Raw genomic sequence first — 17,019 nt, forward strand, 5'->3', positions numbered from 1 at the left:
GTGAGTTCATAAATATGTTTTTGTATTGGAAACTAGTCACTGAATTTGTATAATTGATTCCTTTTCATTATAAGTAAATATCGTTTGTAATGAAAAGCCTTCATTATCGAGTTCTGAAATATGTATGCATGCGTTCCAAGAAAATCCAATATTTTCTAACATGTTCGTTTAGTACTGTATGAAAAGTATGTTCCGTTTGAAAACCCTGGCTACCGCCAGTAAGCAAGATATGTTTCGTTTGAAAACCCTGGAATACCCTCCAGTACGTTAGTAGTTTTATTATTCAAATAAAACCAAGAGTTGAATCCCTGGAATACCCTCCAGTAAGTAGATGAGTAGTTCCATTAGTTAAAATAAAACTATGGAAGAAGGAAATCTCGTAAACAATGGATAGTTATACTTATTGTGAGTCGGATAACCATGCTAATTTGACCCGTGACCTCCTTGACGTTTCTTCGGACGTCGTATGATTACAAAATTTGTCACCCCAGGCGTGCCCGCCTAACTGTAGCTAACAGTTCAGGTGTGGGATTGTCAGTCCCGAATAGATCTATTCACAAACTTCACGCTCTCCCTCCAGGAGACTCTGGTTATACTTCCGGTGAGGATTTATTGGTACCCCGAAGGGCATAACGAAGATAAGTCTCACAATCCTGTATTCACTAGTTTACGTGTAGTTCGGTTGTTCTCGAGTTCGAAATCGTTGGTAACAATGTAGAGTATAAATAATTATACATAAAATAATTATTTAGTAAGATACTCATGATATTCGTATAGATAAACTAAATCTGTCATAGTTTATATGTTTGACTTTGCATGGAGTTTGATTCTGTAAAACTGGTAATGAAATCCCCAAACTATACCTATTATAGTTTGATTGATAAGTTATGATCATGTACTGTTCTGAAAACTATGCAATTATGTTTAGAAAACGTCCTTTATGCTCCGCATATTAGAAAAGGGATAAAGTGTCTAAATGTTTATCGTAAAACCATTGTAACTGCATCAGTTTTTAAGTTATGAAAACCTTTATGTTTGGCTTGTATCCCCCCTGAAAACGTTATAAAAACTTATAAAAGCGTAGGGGTATGAACTCACAGTTTAACGTAGGATCCGAAGGTATGGATGCTGAGTGTCAACTGATGTTTTGTATGCAAGTGGATCCTATTAACATATATTAACACATATATGTATTAGATTAAGGTGTTCCATGACTAAACATGATGGGGAAACCACCCTAAAGACTTGGAAACGTTTGAATCAAAGTCTCGGAGCCATAAATGGTCGAATTAGGGAGGTGTATGGCTATTTGAGTGTGGGTGCGGCCAGGGTGTGCGGCCAGCATGTGTGTGCGGTTGCATACTGGAGTGTGCGGCCGTACAGAGGGTGTGTGCGGCCGTACACTCCTCATTTGTGTCCGAAATGTCGATTTTGAGGTGTTTCTAGGCTAATACCAAGTCCAACTAGTAGATAGGGGATCAAACTCTCACTTTGGAGGGTTTTTGAGGTGTGTACGGCCACCTTATGAAGGTGTGTACGACCACCTTATGAAGGTGTGCGGCCGTACACCTTCAAGTGATGAAGAACACAAAGAACATGAAGAACATGAAGAGTTTTAAGCTTAGATCAAAGTGTCTTACCAGTATAACAAGCTGAATGATGGAGCAATTCACGTTTTTGAGGCCCTTAGAGTGTTCTTGGATGAAGTTTCTAGAGAGAGAAAGTAGAGAGAGCAAGTAGAGTGCAGCCAAAAGAAAGGAATGAGTGAAGGGGTCACCCTATATATATAGGGATGAGTGTGCGGCTGGAAGATGGGTGTGCGGCCGCACACTCATGTGTACGGCCGTACACTCCTCCCGAGAGGGTGTATGGCCCGAATGTTGTACTATGACTCGGTATTACTCGACCTAGGACCCAAACTTTGATTGTACGAGGCTTAGAACGCTTTATCGAACCCTTAAATGGTGTAAAATGGTGATAAAATCGAGTTTAATATTGATATAAAGGTCAATTGTACAGGATAAAAGTTTCGGGTTGTCACACTTTGATTATCATTTCTTACTTGATTTACCATGAACATCACAACCTCTCATACAATTTGGTTAGATTCTACTTAGTTGATTTTTGACCAAAACAATTTGGTGCCCACCGTGGGGCCATGGTGTTCAAAACTTTTCGGAAAATCATGTCTACACAACCAACCATATCTTCCTCCTCCATTCCTACCATTTCCTCCAAAAACCTTCCACCACCTCCATCTGGAGGTCCCAAAAAGACTTCTGATGCACCGAAGAAAAGCACTCCTCCAGTTGTTACTCAAGAATCCTAGGATCCTTCTGTAGCAATCTCCAAGAAGGAGCTCGTTGCTATGATGAGGAGATTGGAACGAAAAGTGACCCAACATCAAGAGGAAAACAGGACGATACTCAAGGAAATAGAGAGAATGGGGGCAGAGATCCTTAAGCCTCAAGAAGCAGCACCCTCGATCTTGCAGCCCAAGATCAAGAAATTGGACAACATAGGATCCTCAGTGAACCGCCGTGAGATAAGATCCTCAATACCGACCTCCGTTCCCGCCTGGGACATGGCTCCAAGAGAGCAATCCCATACAATCCAGGATCCCGGTGAAACCTTCGTTACTCCCAATAACAAGAATCCTAGTAACTTCGTCAATAATAATATCTTTACTACTAACTCTATTGATGTTGATGTAGGAATGAGCCCGCTCATGGCCAAAGAACTTCAACACCTACGACAGATGATCTCAAGTGTACCTGGAGTAGTCCAACCTATACCGAAAGTCTCCCCAACAAGCCACATGATCTTGAGATTCGCTCCTGCAATCGCTGACACCGAGGTCCCAAAGCGCTTCTAAACTCCCAGCATGAAGCCTTATAATGGGACCACAGATATTGAGGAGCATGTGGCACAATATAGGGAAAGAATGGAGATCATCCCCATTCCTACACAGTTGAAGGAAGCTTGCATGTGCAAGGATTTTGGTTTGAACCTTACAGGATCAGCCTTGAAATGGCTTCTTAATGTTCCTCCTTACTCTATTACTTCATTTGCTCACTTATTTAATTTGTTTAACAATCAATTTTATTGTAGCAGAACATTCAAAAAGATCACTAGTGATCTTTATCGAGTGGTTTAGGACCCTAAGGAATCCCTTAGGACTTTTGTGAACAGGTTTGGCAGGGAAGCTTTGAGTATCCCCAACATTGATATGGTGATTGCAGTTGATGCCTTTAAAATGGGCTTAAAAAGGACTCTCCTTTCTATGAAGACCTTGTAATGACCCCATGTAAGAGAATGGATGAGGTCTGAAGTAGAGCATTAAGATTCATAAGGCTCAAAGAAGACAAAGAGATCCAAAAAAGGACCAACCCACTAAGCTCATACGATCACCCCAATAGGAAGGCCGACTCATCGACACAAAGATCCTACAAGTCAAAACCATATTCCAAACCTGATCATCATAGGGTTAATGCCCTTGAAGATGAAAGAGATGGAGAAGAATTTCATAAGATTTTTAACACCCTGGATTTCAAGTATTTTCAAATTCATCCCTTGGTTTTAATAAATTTCATTTTGGTTCTTGTACTGGAAGGAAGTAGCCACAAGAAGCCCTAGTGGCAAGATTTTAATTTTGGGGAAGGAGGAGTACGCTAAGCGTACATGTGGGTATGCTAAGCGTACTAGGGCGCGCCCTAGTATGCTGGGCGTACACATAAGTACGCTGGGCTTACTCATGTCCGAAATAAACCCTAAGTTTTAGGGTTTGAGGGGTATTTAAGCATCCTTATGGCTCATTTATCCCCACCTTTTCAGCCTCCAAATCCTTAGAGTCGTCCCTTGCAAAACCCTAGTCCCTCAAGTGTGTGTTTGAGCTAAAAAGTGTGTTTTGGTGTGCTTAAGGAATAAGGTGTTGCATGAAAGAGCATAGTAGTGGAAGCAAGCTTGTGGATCTTGGATCATTACCTTCTTGAGAAACTCCAGAAGGTAAAAAGTCTTCACCTTGATGCTTTGTTTTCTTAGATCTTATTTTGGTAACCTTATGTTGTTCTTATTGTCTTAAAAGTTCCATTTCTTGCATGTTTGTTTTTAAGGCGTTTTGAGTTGTCCTTCCAGACCCTAGAAAGGGTCCTAATCTATAAAAATGAGGTCCCTTTAGCTAGTTTGGCTCCATTAATCTTGTAGAATGTATTAAAGGATTAAGACCTTGTGTTAAGGACTTTATGGACATGTAGAGTCATAAAGTTGGAAACTATATGATCCTAGTATGCCTCTGGACCTTGGATCTAAAGTGTGAGCTTAAGTGCTGAAGCCATTAAGCACTTAATGAAGAAATTGGGATTTGCGAGTGTACGCCTCACGTATCTTAGTGTACACCCCGCGTACCCGGTCAGCCACCCAATGGTGGTTTTCTGTGAAGCTTCATGTAGGCTGAGCGTACCTCCAGAGTACGCCCCGCGCACTCGCATGGGTCAGCCCATGTTGAGTTAACTTGGTCGGGTTGACTCGACTGGGTTGACTCAGTAGGTTTATGATTTTGACCAATTGACTTTGAGTTTGACCAAGTTTGACTTTGAGGGTATTTTGGGTATTTTTGGATTTTGATGGAAGTGGTCACTTGGTGGATGTAGGCATTGAGTAGAGAGCTGAGATTCGGAGTCAGGCCTTATCAGTTATGTTCAGCTTGTGAGGTGAGTTTTCCTCACTATACTTTCGGGTCGAAGGCACCAAGGCCGGCCCATTGGTTTGATAAACTGATATTGTTGATATGCTGAGTATGGAATAGATATGCATGATAGTTTTGATATGCTAGTCTGGTAGATCTGTAGGACTACCTGTGATAATGTCTTTTTATCTGTATATGATATTATCTATTACATGTCGACATATTGTGTGGGTTGGGTTGAGGTTGTACTGCTCCGTGTTGTAGCCAACAAACCCTAGAGCAAATCAGATATGAGCTGAGGGCCAGGGAGGGCATGCCAGAATCATACTGAGGGCTCATGAGTATTCCAGATACGAGCTGAGGGCCGAGAAGGGCATGCCAGACTCGTACTGGGGGCTTAGTGGTATTCAGTTCGAGGACCGATTAGGCCGGGGAGCAAGCTAGACATAAGCTGTAGGCCCGAGGGGCAAGCCAGACTTATTTTGTGGGCTCAGGGAGCAAGCCAGACATAAGTTGTGGGCCAAGGGAAAGCCAGACTTATGTTGTGGGCTCATGGGTAATCAAGTTTGTTAGTTATGGACCCATTGTATGCTGTTATTATATATGTGATATTTGTTTATGTATTGGTGTTTTGGGGGAACTCACTAAGCTTCGGGCTTACAGTTTTGGATTATGTTTCAGGTACCTCAGAGGATCATGGGAAGGCGAAGGCGTGATCGTGCACTCCTCAAGTTTTGTTTTATGATTTTGGGAATACTATGATATTAAACTTGTTTTGAAAACTATTTGTAAACAATGATGATTTATGGGTTGTTTTATTATTTTAATTTTTTCATGAATTTTATGGATGTTACAAGATTACTGACTATTGCTTTTCTGTGGATATTTCAGGTATAATATTTGCTATGCAGGATCTTGGTGACAAAGCAAGATGGCCAAGGAATGGAGAAAAATCTAACACTTGGAAAGACAAATCCAAATGATGTGCATACCATGAATACTTTGGTCATGTCACAGAGGATTGCAAAGCTCTCAGAAAGGAGATCAACTACCTCTTAGGCAAATGATACCTCAAAGAAATCCTTGGAAGAAGAAAGGAAAGATCCAAAGTGAAAGATCAGGATCATCAGAAGATCCTCGATAAGCCAGGATCCCCTGCTACTGATGTCAAGGTAAATCAATGGTACCTCTTATTCTGCAGCAAAAAGGCATGTCAAGGCGTCAAAAATAGAAAAAGAAGAAAGACCATAGAAGAATACATCAATCTCAAACGAGAAGGAGATCACCTTCAACGAAGCAGATAGACAAGACATCCAGGATCCTCACCACGACGGATTGTTGGTCACTCTTTACATCGCCAACCATTTTGTCAGAAGGATCCTTTTCGACAGAGGATCCTCAGTCAACATTATACTCTTGGATGCTTTAAAAAGAATGAACATCCCAGAGTCCGAAATAATCAATAGATCCTCAGAATTAATAGGATTTAGTGGCAGAACAAAACATACAGTCGGCGAAATAAAGCTACCTATATACATTGAGGGGGTAAACTCTATGCAATGTTTTTGTGTAATAGATACATTATCCTCTTATAATGTTATACTAGGTAGACCATGGATCCACGAAATGAAGGCAATCCAATCGACATATCATTAGTGTGTGAAGATGCCCACCCCATGGGGGACAGTGAAGATCATAAGTGACCAACAAGAATCCAAAGAGTGCAACAAGACCTCGATGAAATCTTCAACAATACAACGAAAATCATAGCAATTAAAGCAGTGGGAACACGATGTGCTAGGAACAAGAGAGCAAGATGTAAAGGAAGTGCCCCTAAACCTTGAGGATCCGGATGCCAAAGTTATCATATGATCCTCAATGCCAGAACCAATCGAACAAAGACTAATAAAGTTCCTCAGTTCTAGAAGCAAGACATTTGCGTGGAAGCACGAAGACATGACAGGTATAGACAAAAAATATAATAACCCATAAACTTAATATTGATCCTTCTTTCAGACCAATACACCAAAAGAGAAGGAAGTTCGCACCGAAGAGAAACCAAATCATACAAGAAGAAATAGAAAAACTTCTTAAAACATGAATAATCAAGGAAGTGAAGTTCCCAAGGTTGCTAGCCAACGTGGTCGTAATACAAAAGAAGAATGGAAAATGGTGAGTATGTATGGATTATACGAATATTAACATGGCTTGCCCTAAGGATCCTTTCCCCTACCACACATAGATTCCATGATAGATGCTACGGCTGGCAATGAACTACTAACATTCATGGATGCATCAGTAGGGTTCCAACAAATTCAAATGGAAGCATCTGACTAGGAGGATACCGCGTTCATAACCCCAACAGGTATATATTGTTATATTGTCATGTCATGTTGTCTTAAAAATGCAGGTGCAACATACCAAAGACTAGTCAACAAGATGTTCAAAGAGAAACTGAGGGACACCATGGAAGTCTACATCGATGACATGGTGGTCAAGTCAAAGAAAGTCGAAGATCACCTCAAGGATCTTGAAGAAGCCTTCGACATACTGGACGAGTATAACATGAAGTTGAACCCCTCCAAGTGTCACTTTGGAATGAGTCCAGACAAGTTCCTTGGGTACATTGTGACCAAAAGAGGAACTGAAGCAAGTCTTGAGCAAATCAAAGCAATCATTGATCTAAGATCCCCATCCTCGCCAAAGGATATTCAAAGACTAACAGGAATAGTGGAAGTCTTAAACAGGTTCATCTCACGATTTATGTATTTTCTATTTTATGTATTTAATAAATTAGAATAAATGAAAGAAAAATAAAAAGTAATTTAAAAATAGTATTTTAAGTTTGATGGAGACTAAATCTACAACCAAACATGGTAAAAGGACAAAACTCCTAATTTTGAAAAGGTTTAGATCATTTTTGAAAATTTGTCATTTTTAATATTTTATACATTCTAAATACTCATCATGGTGGTGTCCTAATGATTAAAACCATCAACTCATTGAATACTTGAAGATAGTGTGCAAATAAGTAGGTTTCCACTTAATTCGTTTTCCGTCTCAAAAAAAAGTTTGCAAATAAGTTTTCAACACCAATAGAATACTAAGAGTACTAAGATTGATATCCATTCAAGAGCATATATATGTAAAGCCAAGTCAAGGCTTCTTGGCACAACTACACGTCATAGTCGTATAGCTAGTTCCTCTCAATCATGCACCTGCATTTACATTTTTACAAAGAAACTATTAGGAATTAATGGGATAATCAACAAGCCTGGTAGAAGAATGTGTAGTTACTTTTCTAGCAATGTGTTAAAAATTTGTACATTTCGAATTATGCAGCTTCTTAGTATCTTCAACATCAACTTTTCTTTTTCATCATCTTTTCAACTGAAGTCTTCAACTCTAACATTGGCTTCTTGAGTGCCTTGAAAACCAACTTCAGGGACAACTTGGGTTTCAGGTTTAACTCTTGGGTATCATCAATAAGACAAGCATCCTGATAATCTTCAATATTCTATAACAAACATAACATAAGTGGAATAAATGTAAAACACTTCATTCCATAAAACAAATCATACCATTGGCATTGCAAATTCAACATGTCTTGCAATAGGTAATTCTTCTAGTACTTCCACTTGGTCAACAGCAACATTGATTTCATGTTCTTCATAACCAACTTCTCTAAGTACTTGAGCATAATCTTGAACAACAACTTCATCAACAATATTAACTTCCACCTTGTTAACGTCTGCTTCCAACTCTTTAACGTCTACCTCCTGAACAACTTCATCAACTTCATCAACTTCATTCTGTAACAATCATAAAACAAAACATGTATACCATTTACCAATATAAGAGTTTAAGCAACTCGTGTAAAAAGAAAAAAGTAAACATCTCATTGACCAATATAGCAATTTCATAAGCCACACCGAGTAAAAAGCATAAAGTAATACGATTGATCGACCCTCTTCCACCTCTAACATCTATGACATATTCCACATCTTAAAGGCCTATGAGTTTCATATAGGTTTATTGTGCCTCTTGGTCGACCACACATTCAACCCAATCAAATGTTGTTGAATTTGTTCCTAGCTCTTGTTTCCTATGAGCTTTTTGTGGGTCTTCATGCATGTCAACTGGTGTTGTTTTGTACTGTACGTAGCTCATCAATGGTCGACAATACATTTTCTTCTTTGTCTTTTTTTTAAATAAATAAAAATAAACACTGACTTAGGGAGAATTCTTGCATCTTCGAAATACCATACACTAATTATGATTGAAAATAAGGGCGGCGAGTATTGAGTAACTTCGACATTTAATAGCATGGAAAAAGTATCTACTAGCTTACCATCTCCTGGGATCTGTTGCCATTAATGAACGTTGCCACTACTAGGTCTTCTCCTTTCTGCTATCAGACAAACAACTAGCACTACCTTGCACTTTTTTGTGATTTCATAGTCCCAAGTCATTTCTTCTCAAAACCGGTACACCACCACCAACCCCTTCTCTTTTCTGAATATTGATTTGTAGAACTTTTTTATAAAATGTGTTTAAAATATTATAAATTTGTGAAATGTATGTTTGGATTTGTTTAAATTGGTAGAAATTTATGAAATGTATGTTTAGATATGTTTAAATTAGTATGAATGTATGTTTCGATGTGTTTACTAAGTAAAAATTAATGAATTGTATGTTTGGAATGCTTAGATTTGTAGAAATGTATGTTCGGATGTGTTCAGATTAATAGAAGTTTATGAAATGTATGTTTGGATACGCTTAATTAGATTAGTAGAAATGTATATTTGGATAAGCTTATATTAGTAGACTTTTATGAAGTGTACATTTGGATATGTTTAGATTAGTAGAAATATATGTTTGGATGTGTTTAAAATTTAGATTAGTAGAAATTTATGAAATGTATGTTTGGATATTTTGTTTATATATTGTAATTAATTAAATTGATTTGTATTTGGTGTTGTATTGGATATGACATTCATTTGAATTGTTCATTTTTACTTGATAGAGATGGTTGTGAGCATTTACCACTTCCAGGTGGTCGACGCCGTGGTCACCATGAGCAGGAAGATAAGTCTTATTATGATTTATTTATTTAAAATATTTATATCTTTATTATAGTTTATATATGTTAGACTAATATTTTTTTCATTTTAGTTATAGTCATACCGAAATGGTATGACTAAAAACCTTAATCTCATAATCATGTAGGAGAGAAACAGAAAGCGACTTTTGCCTCTAGTGTTTGACAAAGACAGCACCACTGCTACTTACATAATTGTTGATGAGATGCATGATCTATTTATTCGCGAGATTGGCAAACATATTTGGCGGGCTATCTTTTTAAATAAACAATTTTTGAGCAAACGTTTCTGATGCCAAGAAAAATTCCATGTTCGATCATCTCACGGTAAACAGTTTATATAAATATATCTCATATTGTTTCTTCATATTAATTTTTTACTTGGCTAACTTTTATTTATTTGTAGCTATATTCGATCTTCAATAGGTTACTAAGCATACTAAGTATACAAAGTCTTGGGAGTATTGGGTTAATTCAGAAACGGGGACAGTTTTGGTCCCAAGGGTATTTTGGGAAAACTTCCTAAGTTAAGGTTTTGAGTTAGTTTAGGATTCCAATTAGTTTAGTATAAATAGGGTATGGTTGTGTGACGGTTTTAATTAAGTTTTTTCAGTCTTTTCAGTAATAAAACTTGGAGAACAAGTAATTTTCCCAGATTTCTTTCCTCCCCTGTTCCGTTCATGCTCTGATCATCTTCTGCACAACTAACCTCTGTCCCATAAAGGAATCAAGTGAATTGATCCATGTTAAAGTGTTAAAGTCCTACTGTGATTTCTTTTCCTTGTTTGTGTGGCGTATTCATAGAATCAAGTGAATTGATTCACACCCTGTTTTTCCCTGTTCACTTCTTCCTTCCTTAGCTGTTCTGTTTTTCTTAGGCAAGAAGGTATCATCAGGTAGATATCTAACATTTGGTATTAGAGAGAATCTGGTGCGATGTCGAACAAGGAAGGATCGGTTACACTTCAATACCCAATGTTGTCTAAGACTAATTACGCAGCATGGTCTACTAAGATGAAGGTTTACATGCAAGCGGAAGAGGTGTGGGAAGTGATTGAGCCGAAGAACCCACAAAACCCGGTGGGTGTGAAGAGAGACAATATGGCAATGGCTTCCATCTACTAAGCGATTTAGGAGGAGGTTCTATTGACGATAGCGGAGAAGCAATCGGAAAAAGAAGCTTGGGAAACACTCAAGACGATGTACTTGGGAGCAGATCGAGTTAATATAGCCAAGGTTCAAACTCTCAAAGCTAAATTTGAGATGTTGAACATGAGTGAATCAGAAACAGTGGATGACTTTGCTTCAAAGATTGGGAATATCGTGAGTAATATCCGTGCTCTCGGCGAAGTGATAGAAGAAGATTACATAGTAAATAAGTAACTACGTGTCGTACCTTCAAAGTTCGTTCAACTGGCGTCTACAATTGAACAATTCGGTGATCTCGACACTATGACTTTTGAAGAAGTGGTAGGAAGATTGAAGGCGCATGAATTCGAATCAAGGTTCACCAAGAACCTGATGAGAAAAAATTATTGCTGACACACGAAGAATGGGACGAACAAGCCAAGAAACAGAACCAAGAAGATTCGAAATCAAAGCAGCGAAACAACAATAATAACTGTGGGGGAAAAGGATGAGATCAAGGCAACAACAAAAAGGAATGTGAAGGCACTCGTAGTACGAACGATAATCGAGAAAAGAGTCACATTTAATGTTACAATTACCAAGAATTTGGGCATTATGTTGCAGAATGCAAGAACACAAGACGATAAAGACAAAAATACGAAGAAAACTTAGCCCAAGGTCGCATCGATGAAGAACCGGCGTTACTAATAGCAGTACTCCACAATAGTGATCCCAAAGATGAAGTGTTCTTAAATGAAGAAAAAGTGAACCTAAAGCTAAAAATGGAAGGGAAAGAGCAAAACAACTCATAGATGTCGTATCTTGATAATGGCACAAGTAACCATTTGACCGAGGATGAAGACAAATTCCATAAGCTTAACCGAGCGGTTCAAGGGTATGTGAAGTTTGGAGACGGCTCAAAGGTACGAGTTGAGGGAAAAGGGTCAATTATATTTCGGTGTAAGAATGGTGAGCAACAGATGCTTCAAGGAGTATATTACATACCAAAACTATGTAGTAATATTATTAGCTTGGGTCAACTCGCACAAAACGGTGATCGTATCATTATGTATGGATTCTTTCTATGGATATATGATAAAAGAAACAAGCTACTCATGAAAGTAAGACAGTCTCAAAATCATTTATAGAAAATTGCTTTGGATGAAATCGAAGCACGGTGTTTACTTAATGAAGTTGAGGAACCTATACTCAATCAAATATCCAAAGACGGTTTGGTTTGTGAAGAACCGAAGATTGAAGTCACCACAAGTTTGTATGAAGGATGCTTGGAAGAAAAGATAGTTCACAGAGAACTATGTACACTGGCTGGAAACAAGTACTCATTGGTAGTCGATGAAGTGGTTGCGCTTGAGGTTAAGGATGTTATAGGTGACACTAATTTGGAGGGTGATAAAATAGCTGCCATCTCTCCTAAATCTGACCTGGGTAATGAAGTTGAGAAAGTTCAGAAAGAAAAATTAAGTCCAGAAAATAAGGGAGTACATGTATCAATGTTAGTATTGGAAACTAAGGGCATCGTTAATGCCTCTACAACAGTATGGAATCCTAATGTTAAATCTGATAAAGATGAAGCGAATCTCAAGAATGGATCCTCTATTGATCCTCTTATGATGCTAATGAAGAATAATGGCATTGCTCAGAATGTAAATAATCATCTTGGCAAAATCACATGTAAAAAAGAACAAGTTGTTAAGAACACTGAAGTGTATGATACTAATAAGATCATAAATGTGGCAGATGTGATAAATGCAGATGATTGACTCCCTACTGCTAGTCGAAGCACTCACAGGAGGTTTTTAAAGAGGAAAGCTAGGCATGAGATGTATGAATCATCAACTGAAGAGGATGTTCAAAACAATGGAAATTGGCATACCCAAAATGAAAAATATGTTCCTGATAAAAAATGCACGGATCTGATCTCTGAGAATTTAGAAGAAAGGAACAATGATGATGAAGAAAGAAAGCTCACTGATAAGAACAATGAAGATGATGATGATCTTTTGATATTTTTGAAACAGAAGGCTATGAAGAAGAAGAAGCGGATGAGGAAAAAGATAAAAACATCACAAAGTGAATGGTGTCCTAAAGAAGTTTGATATTGAGGAGGAGTCTGATCATTTTGAAGGTGAAGATGGTGACCATTTCTGATTAAGGAGGAGAATGTTGGGTTAATTCAGAACCGGGGACGGTTTTGGTCCCAAGTCTATTTTAGGAAAACTTCCCTAATTTAAGGTTTTTAGTTAGTTTAGGATTACAATTAGTTTAGTATAAATAGGGTGTGGTTGTGTGACATTTTTAATTAAGTTTTTCCAGTCTTTTCAGTAATAAAACTTAGAGAACAAGTAATTTTCCCAGATTTCTTTCATCCCCTGTTTCGTTCATGCTCTGTTCATCTTCTGCACAACTAACCTCTATCCTATAAAGGAATCAAGTGAATTGATCGATGTTAAAGTGTTAAATTCCTAGTGTGATTTCTTTGCCTTGTTTGTGTGGCGTATTCATAGAATCAAGTGTATTGATTCACACCCTGTTTTTCCCTGTTCACTTCTTCCTTCCTGTTCTGTTTTGTTTTTCTTAGGCAACAAGGTTCCATCAGGTATTATCAGGTAGATATCTAACAGGGAAGGCCTTAAATATATGATTTCTAATTGTTATAGAGGATATAAGTGATGTGCATAAACACGTCCGGGTGTGGGACTATGATGATATCGAGAGATAAAGGGCTACCTTCCCCCAGTTCGCTTATTCAAACATGGAGAAAATCATAGACTTTTTCAATACGGAAACATATAAAAAGCATTTAGTGAAAAAAAGAAAGTAAATCGTGGAAACCAAGTGAGCATGAACTGTAGTGCAACGAGCTTGTTTAGTAGCGCTTTTCACAAAGAAGTAAGTTACAATTAAAATAAACACACACACACACACATACACACATATATATATATATATATATATATATATATATAGAGAGAGAGAGAGAGAGAGGTATGTTCAAGTATTATAACTATCTATCGTGTGGATGTAGGATTAATTGTGGTCCAATCAAATTTTCAAAAAAATAATAATTAAATAAATAAATAAATAAAGATATATTAGTAATATACAAATATATTAATTAATTTCCTAAATTAACTTGTGATATCCCTTTATTTTTCAGGGATCAGTTTCTTATTAACCCTATTAAAATATGCATCCACCGTAACAAGACCAACGCCAGTGAACTAAACCGGCCTCTTTCTTCCTCACACAGACAACCGCTTCTTTCTTCTTCCCTCTACATCGTCGGTCAACTTTCTCCTTGTCTTCGTCACTAATTAATCGTCCTCCTCGCCACTGCTTCCTCTGCGTAATACCAGTGACACCAAGCTCCGCCTAACGAACCTCCGTGGTTACGGAGACACCACCGTGCACCTATCGACAATCCTACCAAGTTCACTACACTTCACGTTGTTGGCGACATGGTCGCACTCATCGATTCTCTTGGTGCCGATAAGGTGTTTTTTGTCGGGCATAACTGGGGCGCCTTGATTGCTTGGCGCCTGTGTTTGTTTAGACCTGACAAAGTTAAAGCCTTGGTCAATTTGAGCGTTCACTTTACCCCAAGAAACCCTAAACGGAAAATTTTAGAGAATGTCCGTGCTGCATACGGAGATGATCACTACATTTGCAGATTTCAGGTGACATTTGTTCTTCGTTTCACTTGGTTTTGATGGGAAAATGTTGTCAAACCTATTAATTTGAGCTATGCTGATTTATCGCTTCTGTTGTTACGAATTAAAAACTCTTACCCTAATGTCAAGAATCATAACTTATTTTCATCTCTTTGGGCTCAGTCTTTTTTACTCTCGTTTTTAACTTTGTTGCAGGAACCAGGGGAAATGGAAGTTGTGTTTGCTAGTTATGGAACCAAGAAAGTTATTGAGAAATTCTTGACATACAGGGACCGTGATCCTTTTTATTTCCCTGCAGATAAGCCCTTTGGAGCTTTGTATGATACTCCTGTCATCTTGCCATCATGGCTATCTGAAGAAGATGTTGATTATTACACCAAAAAAATCGAGCAAACTGACTTTATAGGAGGACTAAACTACTACCGTTGTGTTGACCTTTTTGTTCCTTTACAATTATTTGAAAATTCAAATCACTACCCTTTATTTGTTTCTGGAAATTGAAATCTTGATTATCTTACTTGTAGAGACTGGGAGCTGGAAGCACCATGGACAAATGTTAAAGCAAGTGTTCCAGTAAAGTATGTTGTTGTTGGGGAGTTAGATTTGGTGTATAATAAGGAATACATATTCTCTTTTCTCCGAGTTAATTCAAAGTAATTATGTACAAATCAAATCCACATATTCGCTTTTTGAATTCTAGTTGGTAAATTCTTCGCCTTTTCCCCGATTAAGTAGGTAACCAAGCTGGTATTCTTACATATAAACATTCTCATAGAATGTTATTTGTCATATAAACATTCCCACAGAATGTTATTCTTACATAATTCAATTTCATGACAGCGAGAGCACAAAACGGAAGGCCATCCTTGTAAGAATTGTTGAAATGAAATTGACTATGGACCATTGAAGAGGATCATGTGTATTCGTTCAAGAATTGTATATTCAAGAATGTTATGTTCTTAAGAACTTTATATATTTTTATGACATTCTGTTAGAATATGTATAATTGTATTAAAATGTATAAGACTATTATTCTGTAAGAATATGTATGCATCTATATTTTCATTTCAATGTTTGAATATATATAAGGATCATGTTATTTTTCAACTGAAGGCTAAAGAATGTTGTTTTTCTACAAGAAGTTCCTTCAATAAAAATATGTACTCTATCAGAATATATTATGACATTTTAATCGAATATCATTATAATAGAATTGCATTCTAAAAGAATAAAATCGAGTAAAATTAAAAATTAAGTTAGAATTAAAAAGTTATTAATTAAAAAAAATAGAATTCAAAATTAAAAGAATCAATATCCTTTAAAATCCGAAAATTTTATTAATTAAACATGTGTTTCCTAATTTAAACATGTGTCTTCCTAATTTAAAGATAGGTAAATCATTTACTTAAATAACTAAAACAATTAGTCCACATTCATCCCTACATTCACACAATAATTAAATAGAACACAATAACCTAAGCTTATATATATATATATATATATATATATATATATATATATATATAGCAAGGTTGTAAAAAACGATCCACGTTAACTAGTCGATAGACTGGGGTTAAAGGATTAATCGGCTAGGCGGAAATTAATTCGGGGACATTAAATTGCTATTTAATTGAATTTTAAAAAATTTAATATGAACACAATAACCTAAGCATATATATATATATATATATATATATATATATATATATATATATATATATATATATATATATATATATATATATATATATATAGCAAGGTTGTAAAAAACGATCGACGTTAACTAGTCGATAGAATGAGGTTAAAAGATTAATCGTCTAGACGGAAATTAATTCGGGGATTATCGGGGACATTAAACTGCTATTTAATTGAATTTAAAAAAAATTAAATATGACTAATATCATAACAAATTTCGTAAATATCAGTAATATCATAACAAAATAGGTTAATAAGATTAATACAACACTAATCATTCATCAAATAGGTTCTATTGGTATAGAACTTATTCAAAGTGTTAAAATTTCATCGTTTGCTACTGTTTCGCTCATTTTTTAGGCAACGATTAATCGCTAGGCGCATGCTAGTCGGTCAGGTAGTGCCTAGGGGTTAATCGGAGATTAATCGAGACCTACTCGGGATTTTAACAACAGTGATAGGTAGATATATATATATATATATATATATATATATATATATATATATATATATATATATATATATATATATATATGTGTGTGTGTGTGTATGTATGTGTGTGTATGTATATATGTATGGATGTATGTATGTATGTATGTATGTATGTATGTATGTATGTATGTATCTATGTGTGTTTGGGGGTGCGTAGGTGGGTGTATGTGTGTAAATGTTTATTTAAGGTATAATCTAATTTTTAACGTTAAACATAATTAGAAAAT

General features: G+C 36.6%; 1 pseudogene; it reads left to right on the top strand.

Moving 5' to 3' along the window:
- Nucleotides 1-12,754: 12,754 nt before the first annotated feature.
- Nucleotides 12,755-15,262, top strand: LOC145105565 (epoxide hydrolase 2-like; annotated as a pseudogene).
- Nucleotides 15,263-17,019: the final 1,757 nt, after the last annotated feature.

This window comes from Lactuca virosa, chromosome 4 (genome assembly GCF_052849685.1).
Source record: "Lactuca virosa cultivar CGN04683 chromosome 4, Lactuca_virosa_CGN04683_v6, whole genome shotgun sequence".
Lineage (NCBI taxonomy): Eukaryota > Viridiplantae > Streptophyta > Magnoliopsida > Asterales > Asteraceae > Lactuca > Lactuca virosa.